Raw genomic sequence first — 16,341 nt, 5'->3', positions numbered from 1 at the left:
CTGTGGGCTCAGATTTGTACAGAATCTGACCAAGGTGCCATTCCTGACTTCCAGGAAAATTTTTTTCAAATATGCCTATGGCATCAAGAATGGAATATGGCTTTATGATGAAAATATAAAAATTTGATCATCTCCCCTGAGCCAACACAAGGATAAACACTATTACTTTTACAGGCATAAAATCGTATAGAGGTCATCAAAATAAATTCACATCTGAATAATCTTTTGTTAAAGTAGGGAGAAGATGCAAAACCATAGAAAGGGGTAATAAAGCCACCGCTATACATATAAAGCACTATTCACCCCCCTTCAGAGATTTCAGCTCTTTCTCCCAGCAAAGATACTTGGTTTATTATTGCCAGAAATCCTCATTTCCAAGTGATTTTAGCTTCTGCTTCACTCTCCCCACTATGACACTGTCTGAATTCTTGGAAATTCCAAAGTTCGTGATGTGAGCTTACCAGCTCCATAGCCTCTACCTTTCTGGACCACCTCTCCTCTATCCTAGCTACTCCCGGGGCCGATCTAGTCAATCCCCAGCCCTTAGCAGTACCAGGCTAGTACTGTCACCTTCCCGTCATCTCAGTTTCATGCCTCCTGCCCTCGGACGTGTCTTGTCTTTCCACGATGCCAACCCCAGCAATTCTCGACCCAGAAGGGCTTTTCAGTCCTTTGATCCAACCACCGTTTGACCAGCCCTTCCTCCCTTGACATCCTCCACCCCTCCTAACTAGGTCAAGGTCATTTTACACAGTCATTATAATGAGTCTTTGCAAATACTCTCCACCCACTTCCTTCTCCATCACTTCACCATCCTTGCTTGGCGCACCAAAACCCTGGTGAAATCCACCTCCCTGCCTGCTCCTCGTTTGTACCTGTGCAAATAAACATGCCTAGAAAAAAAACGTGTCGCCCTGAACAGTCCCAAGTGCAGCCAGGCAACCACACCTGCTCTCCCTCGTGCAGGTGCTCTTCCATTCTCCGAGATGCCCTTCCAGTCACCTCCCCTCTCCTCACACCCTCAGCACTCCTCCTTCACTCGAGCAGATCACCTCGGTTCGGACTTCACTCAAGAAATGGGAGCAACTGGAAGAGAACTTCCACAGGCTTCCCCCCACCCCAGTCCCCGAGGTACTCACCTACCAGCCTCTGCACCCCGATATCCTGCTTTCTCATCTATTCGAGTCGATGAATCATCTGTGCTCTCACTGTCTGAAGCCAGTTCTACACCTGCGTACTAGCTTCTACTTCTTCTCTCCTCTTCAAAACATCTTCACGCCACAGCAACGCTACCCTCTTTTGTTCAGATCATCATTCTGCCTCGCCAAATGACATCTTTCCCATAAGCGTAAAAACATGCTTGTTATTTCTTCCATCTTTTCAAAACCTTCTTGTCTCTCATCAACTGCTGCCCCACATTCCTTTGCTCTGCTTGCAGCAAAGTCCTTGGGAGTGTTGCCATGTTTCTTAGTTCTGCTTCTCCCATTCTCTCTTACGCCTACTACACTCAGGCTTTCTCTCCCTCTACTTTGCCAAAGTTGCTCTCAGACTTGGCACCAATGACCGCCAAGAAGATCAATCCAACCATCAGTTCTCAATCCTTGTCATGCTGGACCTGCCATACACAGTTATTCACTCTCCTCCCCGAAACACTGTCTTCATTCAGTTTCTAGGAAACCAGAAACTCCTCCACCCTTCTTCTTTTCCCATTTCACTGTTCCTCCTCAGTATCTTCTGTTCATCTGTGCCCTTCTCTTTGACCTCTTAATGTTGGAGTACCACAGGGGCAAGGCTAGTCTTGTCTTTCCTCTGTCTGTACTCACATCTTTGTCAATATGACACTAATGACTTCCAAATGCAAACCTTTATTCCCAAATACAGACTCATGAACCCAACCACCTGCTGACTCAATGATACCTCCACTTGGAGGTCTAACAGGCACTTTGAACTTGATTTCCAAAACTGAACCCCTCATCTTCCTCCCCAGAACTCTTCCAACTGTAGCCTTTCTGATTTCAATTAATGACAACTCTATCCTTTCAGTGGCTTTGGCCAAAACTTTTGAAGCATCCTTGATTCTTTTCTTCCCCACCCCTCCCAATACCACATTCAATAAGTCAGGCAGGGCTTCCCTGGTGGTGCAGTGGTTGAGAGTCCACCTGCCGATGCAGGGGACACGGGTTCGTGCCCCGGTCCGGGAGGATCCCACATGCCGCAGAGCAGCTGGGCCCGTGAGCCATGGCCACTGAGCCTGCCCATCCGGAGCCTGTGCTCCGCAGCGGGAGAGGCCAGGGCAGTGAGAGGCCCGCGTACCACAAAAAAAAAAAAAAAAAAAAAAAAAAAGTCAGGCAATACTGTTAACTCTGGCTTCCAAGATAGCTGGCATCTGACTACTTTTTACTACTTCCACTGCTATCACCAGATCGGAAGCACTCTTCTCTCTTTCAGTAGCCTTGTAATCAGTCTCTCCATACCTTTGCCATCTGTAGTCTACTTCAACATGACAGATAGAGAGAGGCTTTTAAAATAGAAATGAGAATGTACTATCCTTTTGTACAAAATCCTGCAATGGCTTCCCTTTCATCCAGGGAAATAGCTAAAAGCCTTCTCGTGGTTCACAGGTCAGGTGCTGGTCTATTGTGGCTGATCTGACCTCATTTTCTGCCACTCTTCCCTCTCCTCAGTCTATTTCCATCATCATGGTCTCACTGTGGTTCCTCTAATGTGTACGGATCTTGGGACTTTGCTGTAGCTCTTCTCTCTGTCTGGAATTTTCTTCCTCAAGATATCCGGTTGCTACTTCCTCACTACTTTCAAGTCTTGTTCCAATCTTACATCTCAATGACACTTTCCTTGTGAACCCTCCTTAACATTGCAACCTACACTGATGGCTAATTTTTGCTCGGCTTCTCTTTTATTTCATAGTACTCTCTACTTTCTAATATACTATATATATCTGACCTATGTATTATGTTTTTACTTTTATTTATTTATTTAAAATGTAAGATCCACAAATGTCAGGCTCTCAATACTTCGCTCACCGAGAATTAAATGATGCATAAGTGAAGGAAGGAACAAAAGAAAAAGTGAATTAACCTGGTCTCACTGAGCTATTTATTTGAAAACCCTTTTGCTGAGACTTCAAAAGAAATTCTTTCCCTAAACTGTTATGCCTGACTGTAAGAGCCTCTGTTACGGAGTCTGACTGGTTTCTCAATTAGAATGGGTTCCAAGTAGCTGAGAAATTCTCCCTCACCTTATACTAAAACAAGGTATAACTGTGCCTCAGCTGCTAGGACACACTCTGGGGACATTATAATAAGAGCTTTTTGGAAGACGGAACTAGGTGAGTGGCCTCGTTTTAGGGTCTGATATAAAATCAAAACTCAGAGCAGGTTCATCGAAAGCCTGGCCAAGTTTCCTGTAAGCCTGGCTCACAGGGAAAGAGAAACTAAGCTGATACATCATTTCAAATGGAAACTATGCAAAATTCAGTGGCTTTATGTGGTTTCAACCCCAAATCAGGTGGAACCTGAGGCTTTGGCAAAGGTTCACTTTAAATTCTTAACTGGGGAATGTAAATCAAGGGGGGAGGGAATGTTGGAGAAAAACAAACTGAAGGAAAACCTTCAGTTCTGAACCGTTCTGGAACCACAAACGTAAATCACTGCTCTGTAAACGTCATCTCACTCAGGCTTTAAACAAGTACAATCATTATTTTGAAAAAAATCCCTCAACAATGAACCAGATTTTGTTATCTTATATTAGAATTTCAGGGCTCCTTCACACTCATGTGGAGATCAAATTATTATTTCCATCTGGTAGGTTGTGTAAAAGCATCAAGATGAAAAGGTGAGTTGTCGAAGGTAACTGGAAGAATGAACCAATGTCGCATTCACAGCTGAGTTCCTGGGTCTACAAAGCTGCTGCCTGTCATTGAAGGGAACCAGAGACATAGTCAAAAAGAAACAAAAGGATATTTTAAGATCCCGTGGATCAAATGTGATTAAGTATTAAAAGGCTGTGGTTTTGATAACAGCAATATTGTGTGAACCCTGAGTTGACCTACAGAGCAGGAATAATTTATCAGTAATGTGGTTTGTATACATGAGTGTGTGTGTGTGGTGTGTGTGTGTGTGTGTTTAGGACTGGAATAATTCTGAATTTTAGGGACCCTTTAAATAGTTAGGTAAAAGTATTCTAATTATAGGAAATTTCCCATGTCCAGAGATTTTAAGCATCATAGATTTTAAAAAGACTTCCACAAATCCTATATTCTTCCAGATACAGGTATTTCTTATATACAACCGCTTGTACAGGTGTTGTATTAAGGTTTCAGAGAGAAATCTTTAACAAGAAAATGCAGGACTTCTTTTCTGCCCAATTTGTGCAGTTGACCGTAATTCTTAATTTATAAGTCTATTTTTGATCACAGAAAGAAAGCTAGATAGACATCTGAAAGACCAACTCAATGTATCTTGCTATGTAAATGAAAAGCCATCACAGTCCATGGCCATCAGAGACTAAGGTAAATGAAACTACAGTCTGGATATTTATAATCCTGGTATATACTTAGAGGCAGAAATCCCTGAAGGTACATAACTGCATTTGCCAACTTCATGAATGTTAAAAACAGCCACCACTAATTTTAATTCTAGAATAACTTGTCATGAGTGTCCTATAAGTACCTGAAAACGTGTGATTCCTATTTCTGGATACTGGCGTGTCACAGCTATAAGGAACCTTAAGTAATCTTAATGTAAGACTAGCTTACCCTAGCATTGATCTCTAGCTTATATGAACTCAGTTTGATAGATTTTTCTCTATTGCTTAAAAAAGCACATGTTGGGCTTCCCTGGTGACGCAGTGGTTGGGAGTCCGCCTGCCGGTGCAGGGGACACAGGTTCGTGCCCCGGTCCGGGAAGACCCCACATGCTGCGGAGCGGCTGGGCCTGTGAGCCATGGCCGCTGAGCCTGCGCGTCCGGAGCCTGTGCTCCGCAATGGGAGAGGCCAGGGCAGTGAGAGGCCCGCGTTCGGCAAAAAAAAAAAAAAAAAAAAAAAAAGCACATGTTACAGAAGCACTTATATATTTACATCAATGTCTCAACTAAATACAGAGACCCTAAATATTGTGGATCAGTTTAACAATAGCCATTCATTCAATAGTATTCACTGCGCCTGCTAACTCCATGTTAGGCATTGAATGAGACCCTCTTACTGCCTTGAAAGGTCTTATTGCCTAGTAAGGAGAAAAGAAAAAAAACAAAGTCTGAATACAAATATGGTGGGACTCCTATTTCCAGACAAGATGGAGCAACTGGTATCATGCTAATCCTTCTGCTGTAAACAGCCAGAAAACAAAGTGTATGAAGCAACCATCTCAGACACTGGACAATAGGCTGTGATCTGTGAGAGAAGGGATACAAGTGAAGTATGTCCCACTAGAGACACTTTTCTGGGCTATGGTACAAAGAGGGGGGACCTTTGTACATGAAGAAATATTTGAAACATTTCCAAATGTGTTAAAAAATGTAAACCCACAGATCCAAAAATCTCAACTAATCAAAAGCATGATAAATACAATGTGATGAATACCATAACAGAAATACACAAATGTAAGCCTAGGATACATTTCAAATACATAATTTTTCTTGATCAATTTCTGCCTATATTTTTCTCCTTCCTTCTGCACATCCACTTGGAGTATTCATCAACTCCTCCACTATCCTCTTACCAAGTGTCAAGATGATTGGAATATGTGGTGATGAGAAGGCCTGGAAGCAGAAGTAGACAATGAAAGCGTAGAATGAAAATATAGAGAAATTCTTGTCTATTCCCTCTTTGTTGTCCACTGGCTTCTTATTCACTAAATCACTAAATATTTTCTTCTCTTATTTTCTATTCATGCCTTACAATGAATTTACCCCAGTACTTACTCTTTAAAGCCCCCAGGCTCTCATATCCTCAACTCTCTCACTAGGCTTCTTCCATCGATGGTCCTTATGTTCATTTTGCCCCATCCATCGACCTACCTTTTAAGTGCCTCATGGTGAAACCCCATCTTCTTTCCCTCCCTTAAGCCTTTTCATCTCTCCTAAATCCTTTACTTCCTGGTTCTGAAATTTATGTATCATTAGAATTTCAGGCCTGAATATTTCATCAGCATTGGTTCACAAGAGAAGGAGGAATCTTTTTTGTGTGTGTGTGGTACGCGGGCCTCTCACCGTTGTGGCCTCTCCCGTTGCGGAGCACAGGCTCCGGATGCGCAGGCTCAGCGGCCACGGCTCACGGGTCCAGCCACTCCACGGCACGTGGGATCCTCCCGGACTGGGGCACGAACCCGCGTCCCCTGCATCGGCAGGCGGACTCTCAACCACTGCGCCACCAGGGAAGCCCGAAGGAGGAATCTTTACTCTTTTTGCAAGGGCTGGGGAAGCAGTTAGGGGATGATAAGCATAGATGAGGAGATGGATTTCTAGTACTACAGCCTGTCACATGAAATGCCTTTTTCCTACTAAAATTTTTAACTTCTTGCTTAGATTTCTAAGCAGTCCTGCTAAGGTATTTGTCCTTTAATAGATCTGTAAAAAATATGGCATCAATAATAATATTACTGGATAACGGTATAATATAGACCAAACCACCGGTAGGCTGGCTTATAAATGATCATCTTTATTTACCATTGTCTCTTTGTAACCAGGGATCTGCCTGTATTTACAAACAACCATATCAATGAACGTTCCATCTCAGTGCTTGAGAAAATCCAGGGTCAGCCTGAGTAAAGGAAAAAAGTCAAAGTCACTTATGTTTTCATCCTGTATTCTTATTGCACCATTTTCCTGATAAACCTCAGATGAGAGGTACAATTCTCATCTGAGTAGTGATCCAATCCTTGGTAGGATACAGTAAAGGCATAATCTTGTAGAATCTGGTCACGTAATCTTAGAACTGGAAGTGAACATCTATATCATATCACAGATGAGGAAACAGAGGCCCAGAAAGATTAAGTGCCTTGCCCAAGGTCTCACAGCCAGTTAGATATGCAGCTGGGACAAAGTCCAGGCCTCCTGAAACTTCCCCTTATACTGTCACCCTTTCAGTATCTTTATAGACAACAACAAAAATACATTTTAGAACCCCTTCCTAGAAAATTTATTAAGAGTGTGGGTTACTATTTGTTTCTCAAATGTTAGTGCTTGCTGGAATCCTTTCCGTCTCTTTTTAGGAATATGGCTGAAATGAGGGCAGTCGGACAGGAAGACTTGACTGTAACTAGTGCACGGGTGGGCCCTCCCCTGGCCCAGAGACTGACGCTGATCAAACACCACGTGGTGTCGTGGCTCTGCCTTTTTGCCTCATGGGAGTCACAGTGCTTTGTTCACATAAAATCACCTTGTTTCAGGCATCGGACCACCAATGTGGTTTTTCTGCTATCTCCATCTTGTTATTTTTCGGCCATGAATGGCTGGACCATGAGGCTTGCAGCTCTCTCTGTAGTGTTCCTGTGTCCAAACCGTTAGGGTCCTTCAGAGTGATCCCTTGTAACAAGCTACTTTTAAAAGACATTGATGTGTGGCAAAGAGCTTTGGGGATTATTCATTCATTATTCCACGGGGTCCCTGCCTTTCATAACAACTCTGTATGTGCCTGATATCTCTCACTAAACTCTACAGACAGATTTAGGTCACAGGCTCCTCCTCGATATTTAAATCTGGGTCTACTTGTATAGGAGCCTTTTAAATATTCAAATACTTAAGCAAATAGAAGAAAAATTGAAACATGAATTGAAAAATTCACTACTAGGAACTGGCCCAGGCCAAAGCACGGCTCCCTCTTTTGGGTAATTCACAAAGCTCAATATAACCAGAAGTTTGCAACTTTTTTTTTATATTAAAAAATGAGCATTTATTATACACTCAACTGTATGCAAAGTGCTGTGCTAAATGCATAAGAAATGGAAAGATGATAGCATTCCAGTCTCAAAAAGCACACACTCCAATGTGAGGCAGAGACAGGTAAATGACAGTACAGTACAAACAAATTTCAATAATATGAACCGTAATTAAAGTATGAAGTACCCAGGCTTCTCAGATTCATGCGATCTGCGTGGCCCTGGGGTTGGTGCTTCCCACACACCGTCTCTCTGAGCCCCTCACAATAACGTTATGAGCTAAATGCCCTTTTCCACACTTTACTGAAAGGCACCAAGAGGATCAAAAAGCTATGCCCACAAGGTCGGAAATGGTGGACTATCTCCATGGACATTTCTTCCCTCACACCAGTGGTCCTCGGGGGGCCTTAAAAAGGTTCAGACTTGGTTCTGCACACCATGGGCAGCCACTGCACTGCTGTTGATGCCACGATAATGGTCACCTTTAATTTTCACTTGGGAGACGATGAAGATGGCACGAACAATACTCGCTCACAAAGCACTTTTCTACTCCTTCTTTGGTGTTGTGGGGACTTGTCCACTCTTGGCACCCCTATATACTTAAGGGTGGAGAAGGAGAAGTGGAAAAACCAAATGTCAAGTTTATTATTTTAAGATCCTGCAACAACATTCAATATGACGTTAGAATCCTGAATTTTATATAAAATTATTTTTCAGAAGTGTAAAATATAGGCAGATTGAGTGCTCTCCATTGTGTGAAAACTCTCCCAAATATTGAGGAAACCGCTCTTCATCATTCTCTAAGGATTTTTTTTTTTCTCTCCTTTCAACAAGGGAATCTTATTAATGGCACAAACAGAAAAGCAGGATACAGTACAGCTGTCAACCTAAAGCTTTGAAATTCCATCGTCATTTAAATGGTGATAGTTATAAAAAAATCATCAACTACATAATTTACAAACAGAGGATTGAGAAAGTTTTCCTGAGGCAAATCCATCTTACACTTTTGTGGCTCTCCACGTCCAGCTCTGTGGAGCCGCACTGAGGCAGGGTCTACACCAGAGAAGAAGTATCCAGCCTATTTGAGGATCAGAATCCCAGCCCACTGAATCATTAGAGCCTCCAAATGGAGAATCTTTGTATGGGATTTTAGTAATAATTAGTTTTTATTTGTTAATATATGCCAAATCATGGTTGGCTGGGGGAAAAAGCTGAGGCTAAGGCTAAGCAAGTCTAAAGGGAAATCAGAAATTAAAAAATCAAACACTGGTTTAAAACAAGTTTTCCATATGGATGCTCATAATATACTCCCAAAGCACTTTCCCATTTACCGTGTCATTTGACTTTCTCAACAACTGTTACAAGTGAACCAATGTAGATTTTAGGTGTGTAAGCGTAAGGTATTATTTTTGGTATTATTTGTGAGGCATATGTACATGTGCTACTTCTGACCAGCGCCCATTTCCACAAGGTGGGCGCTGTGGCCCGTGACTGGTTTCTGTATAGTGCCTGTGTGTGTGTGTGTGTGTGTGTGTGTGTGTGTGTGTGTGTGTGTGTGTGTGGTGTGTATTTAAGTGTATGGAGTTATGAGCAGACTAACGTTATGGGAACTTATCTACTTTGTGCATTTCTGGATTTAAAAAATTTTCACAAATAATAGTAATAGTTAACTTGCACAAAGCACTTCACTGAGTGTGAGGCATTGTTCTAAGCCCTTTATGCATATGGAGTCATCGAATTCTCTAAACAGAGAAACAAAGGCAGTATTATTACTGGCCCCCATTTTTCAGATAAGGACACTGAGACACAAAGAAATTAAGCTACACAGTTAACCAATGGCATAGCAGAGGTTCAAACCCAACAGTCTGGCTCCCAAATCTGTGCTTCTAACCACTACTCTACACTTCTCTCTTGCACCACTATAAATTAGAAAAAGAGTTTTCTATTTTAAGAAGAGAAGATCACCTTTGCTGGTGATACCGCTCAAACTTCTCCCAAAGGCTCTTTTCACGTGACCCTAACACACATCCCTGTGTACATTTTCGGACACCCATGAAGGCCAATAACTCAGCCTAGTGATTACCAGGTAGGTGATGCATGGTCTTACTGTCTCAACAGGAGCCCGGAAGAAAAAAAAATCAATGTTTCGATAGTCCAAATTATTGTCTGTCACATTTAGGAGTTGGTTGTCACTGGAACAGTTATTCATACATACATATACCAGTCATACCACACAAACTCTGTCTTAATATTTCCATAGCTAGAGAGAAAGTTCTTTACACTAAGATGGACTTTCAAACCAGAAATGTAAATTACATTCCTCTCCTTTCACCTAGAAGCGACGTTTCAGCCCTTACAAACTACGAAGCTGCTACGGTACCTGACATTTGAAAGAGATTCCTCTATAAATCGATGCTTAGGGGTGGAAAAAACAACCAGACAATTAAATATTTCCCTAAGAGAAAGGCAATCTTGTGACAAGCAGTGACAGAGGGCAGAAGGTTGTCATTTTTTCTCTCTGGCCTCTGTCTGGGGGATATGCAGGTGATGGCAATTTCTTGATCCATTTGAGTGCCAACAGCAGCCAATCAACAAGATCTTGAAAGCAACAGCCCCTCTCCCCGGTGAGCCGATCGGACACATCTTTTTCCTAATCATAAAGATTACTTGGAATCAATCGTTAACCTGAATTCCAACAACTACAAGCGTATAATCCAGTAGGAGCTATGTTTTTCACTCTTATTTTTAATGCTTCAACCAGTAAAGGTAGTTCATTTTGAAGCTTTTCTTAAAAAATGCACTGACTACCCAGTTATAATCCAAGTGATTCTACAGCCTTCCATCTTTGCCAAGCATTTTTGAATTTTTGCCAGCTATCAAAAATACACATTGGGATTAGTTTACTGGCAGAGATATAAAACTAAAAGAATAATGAGGGAGAAATAAGGTGCTGGGAATAGCACAGTCTGATGGGAACTAATGATTACCACGCAATACCTTAGCCTTTTAATATTATAATAACAATAGGTTGTGTTCCGAGCGGCTCTAAACACCTGCTCCCTCTAAAGGTACTTTTACATCCTTTATCTTCTATTTACAACAGCCCAGTGAGGGAAGGGGGGTGAATATATGCTAATTGTGTAGAAAATTACATAGTAAACAAAATACCTATAATTGGAATCAACTCTCAATGCAGGGTTCTTTGGACAGCAGAATTTTGTGACTAGTTATATTTTGATACACTTATCATTGGGAGAGGTATTCTGAATATGTATATCCCGTGCAGCACAGCACTGACGCGCTGCAAGGCTGCTAGTTCTCTCAGGACCACTGTCCATTGCTGAGTATCATCATGTCTGGCCAGACCAGACTCCTATGAATATTGTAGGATGGATTTAACCTGCTGGAGCATTCTTCCTTCACATAATAACCAAATACAATTTAATGTAGAAAATGCATCCAACCTTTTCTTGGTGAAACTGTAAAAGCAAATAATTTTAAAATGAATTTTGTGGTAAATCCATTGTAAGAAGCCATGCCTGATCTACTTGCTTAGTAAATAGTGGATTTGCTTAAACACTTGTATTTTAGCTGCCATTGTCAACTGGCTATCAATAATGGACTCAAGATTTCTTTTAAAGACTACTAGAAAATAAACAGAAAAGAAAATTAAACACTGTCCTGAAAACTTGGGAACTTCTGATGGTGCTGACCATTTGTCTGGAAATATTTTGGTTATTTTTAAATTTTTAAATAATTATTCTTTCTCAAAGGTCCTATAGCCTAACTACCTAACACTTAAAAAGAAGGGAAGGAGAAATCACTGCAGTTCTTGTTAGAATCTGCCCAAATTAGGACTCCTTCAAAACGTGCCTCTTTCCATGTTGATAGCCACAATCCACAGCAGCTTCAAAACACTTCTGTGGCATATACATCACCACCTCCCAACACCCTCACCACACAAGATTCTCTAGTCATCAGAGCAAAAACATAAGACAAATATGAATTCCCACTGTAATCCAATTTTACTTTTACATCTTTGTATACTCTACAAGAGAGAGAAAGACCTTGTCCCTAAATACATATACGCACCCGAAGACCAGTGGTTTACCAAAATTGATCATTTAGTTTTACAAATTCTCTAAACCACGGAAGCCAGTGTAAAAAGGCTGCAATGTTTCAGTTCTATGACAAATATGCAGCAAAAATATCCTAAGAAAAAGGCCTCAGTCAATGACTTATTTGTTTTAAGCCCTATTAATGCAATACAACAGAATCTTAATAACAGGATCTGACCCTACCACGTAATTATTCCAGGGATAACTTCTTAGAAAATCTAACCTTCATTTGTAATTGTGATGTGCTCTTGTGAAATCTAAGCAGATGAATGAGGTTAAATCAGGACACTATTGAGAAAAGGAATCTAAAATTGAACGTATCTGCCACCAGTGGAACTAGGCACTTGAGATCGACACAGATCAAATGTTTCCTCTGTAAGCAGAATTAATCAGTCCTAAAAATGTCTTAACGTAGTACAAGGCAGTATTTCTTTTCAGGAAGCGCCAGCTTTCTACTGAGAAATAGACTCTGTCTTAACTTCAGAACACCCTTCAAAATGACCCTACCAAAAAGGCACCAATTTAAGGTATCTGGCCTGACACCAAGTTGTGTAGTTACACTCTGCTTCTTAAAATTCACTGTGTTGTAAGAATCCGAACAGTCTGTCCTAAACTGTGGCTCAGTGATCTTAAAAAATGTTGTGAACCTAGTGTGAGCCATTTTCCAGCGCTGGATGAAATGATTCTGTCCTTATCTGTCTTCAAGATGTCTGGGGGGATATCTTAATGTGAGCAGGGTCCTTAGACCCCTCCTAAGGAGCATGACCACAAAGCAATCTCTTGTAACACACGGGTCTGGGCAGAGAACAAGACCATTGTGTGTGACCTGATTTCATTTCAGCGAATGTCCCAGTAAAGAATGACATCATCCCATTCTTTTTCTTGATCTCCACTTGTGACTGTCCCCCCCGCACTCATCATAATTAAACTGCTTCCCCCTCCTATTCCCTATTCCTCATCCCCACGGGCATTGCTATTTTCTTCTGAACTTCCTGCCTGAATGTTTCATTAGGGCAAGAGCAAAGGCTTTTCCTCTGGTCCGTCAACACTGCTGGAGTTTGCTTCTTGGCTACATGAGACAAAGCATTATTCTGATGGCAGCCAGAGCAGACTGAGAGGGTCATCTGCCGGGACGGGTCTCAGTCAGCTGGGAATGGACAGCAGCCAGTTGAAGACGGCCTGCCTGATGGGCACAATGTTTGTCATCCCACTGGAGTTGGGTTTTCTTTAAACACAAACTCATTGGCTTGGAGGATGTATTGTCTAAACAGATCCATTTAACAATGTACATACCATGTGTACACATTTGTATACTTGTATGAACCAACCCTTGCTTTATCACTTAGATTCATACTGCAAGACTCACATGTGAAAGTATTTCATTTCAGAAGGATGGAAAGATGATGCAGGAGAAAACCCTAGTTTAAAAACCTGCATGAGAATGCAACCAAATCGAATTGCTGTGCGAAGGAAGGCACTGACTGTGGTGTTTTGAGTATTTGCTTTTATAAGGAAAAAGCAAAATCAACTTATATCCCACATCCATGTAATGGAAGATGATACACGAATTTAAACTATGAACGGTGAAGACAGTGCAGAAACTGGAAACCGTTTTGATAGAAAGGTAGGTGAAAAAAATCCAAATAAAATTGTCTGTTCTCCAAGGTTCCAAATATGTAAACTATTAGGTAGTACCATACAAAATTACTGCCTTTGTAGGTCAAAAATAGTCAAATAGGAGTAATTTTCTAAGATTCCACCTAGCAAATTTTCATATCGAAAAGATTTATGGGCTTGGGTTAAGGGTGTGTGTTTTTTTAACTCTAAAAGAAGTTCCTATTAGGTAGCGATTATATTGTTTTTACAACAAATACATGATTTTAACGGACATTGGGATTCTGTGTAATAAATTGCCTTCTTTGATGAGAAATGTTAAGAGTGGTCACAAGAGTCTGCTTCTTAGCACGTCCCAATTCATCTCTTTATATTTCGCACCAAGTTTTACATGTCCTTGGATACCAAGATGAGAATAATGTTAGTGGTTTTTAGGGTCCACATCTGAAATTGATTCTTTGAAAAGATGTTGCTTACTATTACAGTCTATGGACAATTTAAAAAAATATTTAAATTCAAATTAAGGTATTGAGTATAACTTAAATAATTAAAGTAATAAAAATAAATAAAGTCCCAGAGAGGCACAGTTAAGGCATGCTTATAACATTTTCCATCTCCAAAAAGCATCAGCAGGGCTAGGAAAGGTCTTAATTGCCTTACAAGCAACATAGTCACTGTTCTAAGTTATCCCATCTGTGTGCACCAAACCTTGTCTGACAGTGCGGTTTTTGAGTCCAGAAGGTACAATAGCGGCCATTCAGATTTTGGCAGGTGTATTTCAAGCTGAAAACCAAGCTCCACAAAACATAACGGTCTGTTCCACAGGTGTGAACATTTTTGACAAGAGCTCTCAAAATCTCCCCCAAGCTGTGGAGTTTAATTGTCCTATTGGTGTCATTATACGTGAATACAACCTATCTCTCCTTGGAACAAGAGAGAATCTTCTGGCAATCGAACAGCCAGGAGACGCTTGGGCAGCTTCTGAGATTTGCCTATAACATCTCCTGGTTCTGTTTCTTGCGTTATGTATTTTGGAGGTGATGCCAAGTTCACTGAACTGCAGGTAAGCAGTTCTTAAAGCTGGAAAAAGATTAAATGAAAGGACTTTATACCCCAATGACATGAGCAGAGAGGCCATCAAAAATGCACAGGGCAGCATTTTGAAACCCTAAGACTCATTAAAATGGTCCTATTTTCTAAACCTGCCTGTCTGAGCACACACAGAAAGGACCCATTTCTTTCTACAAAATTTGCCAGCTGGGAGGACTGTGGCTATGTGAATACAGGTGTAGTGGTGGGAAGAGGCTCAGCCAGCTGTCTAGTCCAGCTCAAATGATGGATGAGGAACGGCAGAGCTCGCTGAAACTGGCAGCTGGTCAGACATTGAATTTGAATTTTCCAGTCCAAAGACAAAAAAAGCAGACTGGAGCCAGCTCTGACAGGGGTTCCGCGGATTTTTAGGAAATAAGTGTCATGTATGTTAAATTTGAGCAAGTGATTCTGATTTCATCCAGTATTAGAGTAAACGCATTTCTATTTTCTCGTAATAAGGATAGGCTGAGAATCGAAAGGATATAATATTGATACTTAAAGTGGTGAAATGACTCATTAGAGGGAGAAAAGTGTGACGTGAAAGATTAATAACCAGATAATAAACAACATGGCATCCCAGAAAAGTGGCCTCTTCATAGCACAAGAGAAAATAAGACAGATGCTTTGAGAAATCAGGTCTTCAGTGACCTCTTGGGAAGATATAGGGTGTCCTCCAGTATTAAGGGTTTCCATTCTCTTCTATAGTTAATTTTGAATGACATGATACCCAAGGACAACCTGTTTCTTTCTTACAGAAAACTTGATGCACTGAACTAGAGGTTCACAGGAAGAGGTTTGGCCAACTGACTCAAGACGGTGAAGCAGTCTTAAGAAGTCACAGTTCTACTGTTTATTGAACTTATTCCTAAGCAGATATCTTTTTCAGTTTGTTTTGGAATATTTTCCTCTCCCGTTTGGAGTTTCGAAGTAAGGAGACCTAAACTTCAACTTGTCTTCTCTTACTGTTGATTTAGCTTGGGAATAACCAGCATCCAATACCTTACTGGTGAGATCCCAGACCACCTGCCAACAAAGCTCTGAGAAGTAGAGAAACACTGCCAGTGCTCAAGATTTTATGTCAAGGAATGAACCCCAAGCCCCCAGCCGTTTCCAGACGTTTCCCTTCTTCGCTTGCCATTTGTAGTATGACAAAATGTTTAATTCCGTAAGTATTAGAAAGAGAAGCTGGAGAAATCAACCCTCAAAAGACAAACCTGAAATTCAGGTCAGACTTGAAGATTTTGTTTTGTTTTGTTCTGTTTGTGTGAGGTTCATGAGCTTTTTGGTGATTAAAGGACTTATTCCAAGTCAGCCTGGGCTAACACAAGACTTAGAATGAAAATCAAGCAAAGGGCAACAATTTTGAAGGGCTGCAAAAACCAAGAGGAACTCAACAGTTTCCATGGTGTTAGTTTTCAATGAGGGTGGAAACAACTTTCAAAGTTGACATCTGAGCAAAGACTCACGGTGTAGGGTATAAACTCGTATGAACCAACACCCCTAGGGATGTTTTTGCAGCCAAGGTTGTGTTGCTGAGATGGGTCTCTGTGGTCTGCCCTGGGTCCCACGACACTCTTGGCACCAGTGTATGTGGCCAAGGCAAGAAACTGTGAGGTCAAGCTGTG

Source organism: Hyperoodon ampullatus, assembly GCF_949752795.1.
Source record: "Hyperoodon ampullatus genome assembly, chromosome: 17".
Taxonomy (NCBI): Eukaryota; Metazoa; Chordata; class Mammalia; order Artiodactyla; family Ziphiidae; genus Hyperoodon; species Hyperoodon ampullatus.
Note: the sequence above shows the minus strand (reverse complement) of the source record.